The sequence below is a fragment of the Nerophis ophidion genome, linkage group LG09, assembly GCF_033978795.1.
Source record: "Nerophis ophidion isolate RoL-2023_Sa linkage group LG09, RoL_Noph_v1.0, whole genome shotgun sequence".
NCBI lineage: Eukaryota > Metazoa > Chordata > Actinopteri > Syngnathiformes > Syngnathidae > Nerophis > Nerophis ophidion.
Genome location: NC_084619.1, coordinates 72,862,558 through 72,867,699, shown reverse-complemented (window position 1 = coordinate 72,867,699; position 5,142 = coordinate 72,862,558). Strand labels below are relative to the sequence as shown.

At 49.0% G+C, this 5,142-nt stretch overlaps 1 protein-coding gene across 2 annotated transcripts in view; it reads right to left on the bottom strand.

Moving 5' to 3' along the window:
• The window catches only part of LOC133559720 (annexin A11-like), a 45,448-nt gene extending 40,306 nt beyond the window's left edge, over positions 1-5,142 (bottom strand). For both annotated transcript variants that reach the window (XM_061911761.1, XM_061911762.1), the window contains exon 1: positions 4,986-5,142. The gene's annotated coding sequence lies outside the window, so the exon portion shown is untranslated. The remainder of the gene's footprint in view (positions 1-4,985) is intronic.

The window sequence follows — 5,142 nt, the reverse complement described above, 5'->3', positions numbered from 1 at the left end:
CCCTGTGAGTATATGTAGGTTATGCCATTGTTTACAAATTTGGTAAATAAATAACCAAAAAATTCGTATTTTGTTGTTTTTTTACTGTACCGAAAATGAACCGAACCGTCACCTCTAAACCGAGGTACGTACCGAACCGAACTTTTTGTGTACCGTTACACCCCTAATATATACACATTCACATATATATATATATATATATATATATATATATATATATATATGAATATACATACATACATATATATATATATATACACACACACACACATATATAAATATACACATATACATACATATATATGTATGTATGTGTATATATATACATATACACATATACATACACATATATGTGTTGTGATCCGGCTTCCGGATCACACATCTCTAGCATGTTTGTCTTTTTTGTATTGTCCTACTATGTTTTGATCATGTTTTGGACTCTACCGATCCCGTTTGTTAGCGCACTTCCTTGTTTTGTATTGTCACCATGGCAACCTAAGTATGCCTCCTGCACGGACTCATTACGCACACCTGTTTTGAATTATTTGTGTTGTATTTAAGACCACCTGCTACCTTAGTTCCTCCTGGCTGTTTTGTTTGCTACTTGCAACACGCACGTTGGTTCTTATTTTTGTAATCACTATTGCTAAGTCTCGCCTTAGCTTTGCGTGCGCTCTGCACCTCTATTCCTGTACTCTGCTCTCGTGCTAATTATTAGCATAGCTCTCCGTGCATTCGGCACGCCTTTTCTTTGCATTTTGTACCAGTATTATTTTTGTTTTCGTATTAAATCTAATCTTACCTGCAACTCCTGCCTGTCCTGGTCCTCTTGCATCCCTGGGGTAGCAACACGCATCCATTATGCCTCGCCACCGTGTCAGAAAACAGCCAGCACAACGCCGCCTCGCAGTGGACCACCAAAAGTCTTCCCTTCGCCAAGCCGCGAAGACTTTTTCCCCGGACAGCAGCGCGCAGACAACAGCCCAGTACTCTTCCCTGAGGTTTGGAAGTTTTGTTTTTTCTCCATATTCCAACCACTCTTCCGACTGGGCTGTAAGGCCAGGGCATACCTCCGGCCCACCGGTCCATCACGGTGACGTCATTTCGTCAACGCCCCCTGGTGACTCAATACCACCCCCTGTCGATGATATTTTTTCTGAGGATTTTTATATTGTTGAGTCTTATTCTCAACCTGTTTCAAATATTGACTATGATTTTTTGGACTCTATAGACACAACTAAGTTCTATACAGATGTTATTTCTAGATGCAAACTAAGGCAACATGAGCTACCTACTTTTCTTCCTCCACCACCGGTGTTCAAGCCTAGTCCCAGTCCTGGTCCGACTTCTGGCCAACATTGTAGATCAACTCGTAGACTGAGTCGTAGTCCGAGTCCTAGCCCAAGTCCTTGCTCAAGTCATTCTCTTAATGGTAGTCCAAGTCCCGGTCCCAGTTACGTACCTTCGTGTAGTCTTGATCGTAGTCCGTGTCCTAATTCCCCTCGTGGTCTTAGTCCTCACAGTAACCCTAGTCCTTGCCCAAATTCTTGTCCGAGCCCCAGTGTCACTGTAAGTCCTAGTCTTTGTCCAAGTCCTTGCCCGAGCACCAGTATGATTGTAAGTCCCAGTCCTTGCCCTAGGTTGACCTCAAGTCCTAGTTCCTGCCCAAGCCCTGGTTCGACTGTAAGTCCTGGTCCTTGCCCAAGTCCTTATAAAAGCACTAGTTTGATTGTAAGTACTGGTCCTCACACAAGTCCTTGCCCAAGTCCTAGTGTTAGTCTAAATCCTCATAGTAGTCCTAGTCCTCCTCTCTGCCAGTCTCTTAGTGCTCCTCGGCTGACGCCGACACCTGCTCCTCGGCTGACACCTGCTCCTCGGCTGAAGCCGACACCTGCTCCTCGGCTGAAGCCGACACCTGCTCCTCGGCTGAAGCCGACACCTGCTCCTCGGCTGAAGCCGACACCTGCTCCTCGGCTGAAGCCGACACCTGCTCCCAGTCTGGTTCTCACACCAGCTCCCAGTCTGGTTCTCACACCAGCTCCCAGTCTGGTTCTCACACCAGCTCCCAGTCTGGTTCTCACACCAGCTCCCAGTCTGGTTCTCACACCAGCTCCCAGTCTGGTTCTCACACCAGCTCCCAGTCTGGTTCTCACACCAGCTCCCAGTCTGGTTCTCACACCAGCTCCCAGTCTGGTTCTCACACCAGCTCCCAGTCTGGTTCTCACACCAGCACAAACTCCAAGGCTGGAGCCCACTCCGGTACCAGCACCACGACAGGTACCGGTGCCAGCTCCGTGCCGCCAAGCACCGGTGCCAGCTCCGTGCCGCCAAGCACCGCCGACGACGGGGCTGGAGCCCACACCAGCGCCGACGACGGGGCTGGAGCCCACACCAGCGCCGACGACGGGGCTGGAGCCCACACCAGCGCCGACGACGGGGCTGGAGCCCACACCAGCGCCGACGACGGGGCTGGAGCCCACACCAGCGCCGACGACGGGGCTGGAGCCCACACCAGCGCCGACGACGGGGCTGGAGCCCACACCAGCGTCGACGACGGGGCTGGAGCCCACACCAGCGTCGACGACGGGGCTGGAGCCCACACCAGCGTCGACGACGGGGCTGGAGCCCACACCAGCACCACCGACGACTCCTGCGGCTCCCAGGCCGCCTCCGACGACTCCTGCGGCTCCCAGGCCGCCTCCGACGACTCCTGCGGCTCCCAGGCCGCCTCCGACGACTCCTGCGGCTCCCAGGCCGCCTCCGACGACTCCTGCGGCTCCCAGGCCGCCTCCGACGACTCCTGCGGCTGCAGCACCCGCATCATCCTCGCCAGCTGCACTCGGGCCTGCTTTGGCTGCAGTCCCCGCACCCTCGTCTGCTGCTTCCAAGCCTGCTGGGATTTCGGTGCTGAGGCGTCGTCCACCACGTCGACCACGGGCGTGGCCTCTGCGAGGTCATCCTCCTCGCCAGATACTCCCTCCTCCATGTCGGCCACGGATGTGGCCGTGCCCGGGTCGTCCGCCTCGCCGGGCACCTCATCCTGCGAGGCGGCCACTAATGTGGCCTTTTCGAGGTCGCCCGCCAAAACTTTTTCGGCAGCAGCGTTCCACCCGCCGCCGCCACATGATGTGTCCTCGGTGGATTCGGGGACATGCGATCTGGCGACCCTCCACCGTGGACTCCTTCCGCCCTCCCTTCGTTTGTGAACTTTCTGGTTTTGGGAGGGGGTTCTCTTTATTGCAGTTTTTTGGGGGCATCTGGGATCTGCCCCTTAAGGGGGGGGTAATGTTGTGATCCGGCTTCCGGATCACACATCTCTAGCATGTTTGTCTTTTTTGTATTGTCCTACTATGTTTTGATCATGTTTTGGACTCTACCGATCCCGTTTGTTAGCGCACTTCCTTGTTTTGTATTGTCACCATGGCAACCTAAGTATGCCTCCTGCACGGACTCATTACGCACACCTGTTTTGAATTATTTGTGTTGTATTTAAGACCACCTGCTACCTTAGTTCCTCCTGGCTGTTTTGTTTGCTACTTGCAACACGCACGTTGGTTCTTATTTTTGTAATCCCTATTGCTAAGTCTCGCCTTAGCTTTGCGTGCGCTCTGCACCTCTATTCCTGTACTCTGCTCTCGTGCTAATTATTAGCATAGCTCTCCGTGCATTCGGCACGCCTTTTCTTTGCATTTTGTACCAGTATTATTTTTGTTTTCGTATTAAATCTAATCTTACCTGCAACTCCTGCCTGTCCTGGTCCTCTTGCATCCCTGGGGTAGCAACACGCATCCATTATGCCTCGCCACCGTGTCAATATGTATGTATATGTGTATATACAGTAAATACATATCACATATACATAAATATATATGTATCTATGTATGTATGTGTATATATGTGTTTGTGTGTATGTATATATATATATATATGTGTATATATATATACATATATATGTGTGTGTGTGTATATATATATACTGTATATATATGTGTATATATATATATATATATCATATTTCCTTGCATTGCCGCATAGCATATAGTATGCGCCTGCCTTGAATTACTGCCGGGTCGAACTCGCTTCCCAAAATAATTAGCGCATGCTTAGTATTACCGCCGGGTCAAACTCGTGACGTCACGAGTGACACTTCCCCTGTCATCATTTTCAAAATGGAGGAGGCTGATTTCAATACCGGTAATTTGAAATCGCATAAAGGGAAGACGATTAAGAGCTATTCAGTAGGATTTAAGGTCCAAGCTAACATCACACTCAAATTTTTACTACATACCTTGGTAAGTGCCGGAGTGAGAAGAGGTTTTAAAATAATTAGCGGCATGCTTACTTTTAGCGCATGCCTTTGGTAAGCACAGGAGTGAGAAGAGGTGTGTGTATATATATATATATATATATATATATATATATATATATATATATATGTATACACACACATAATTATGCAATATACGACACTGAGAGGGACCAGCAGTAGAAAATGGTTGGATGGAATCTTCTAAACGCAAAAAAAAAAGGTTATATAAGTTTAGGTAGTAAGGACACAATCTTCCCTCAGAGCTGCTTCTACCTTCTCCTTTTCACACATGTCGGATTATGCAAATGTAACCACGTGACGTGCCTCTACTAACCGGAAGTAGCCCTTCACCACAGTATGATGGCTAATAAAGGCCAAGGAGGTTTAGCTCACTTTAAAAGCGGAGCTTAAAATAAATCAGTCACATTTACTTTAAAGCTATATATAATGACAAATGTCTTAGTGGGGAAATAGTGAGCAGCCATTCAGTCTTTAGGATCGCGCTAAAGATAAGTCAGCAGAGACGCTGGCCGAGGTAGATAAAAGTGCAACATGACACCGCCGAACGACTCCCCAAAATAGTCCTTCCGTCTCCGAACTTCACTTTGTTTGTTAGCGAAGCCATTGTCCTAAAATAAAATAAAAAAAAGACGTGTTGTTGGAATTGTGTACTTACTTTAGTCCCGGTCGCTATTTCTTCCTGGTGCTGCTGGTATGCGTGTGCTTGTCAACGTCTCCGCCCGGGGCTGCTGCTGGGGTGGGCGGGGGCACTTGAGACGCTTTCCGTCGTGAAGAGACCCCGCCCATTATTCGATGTGTCACCTGACACGTCA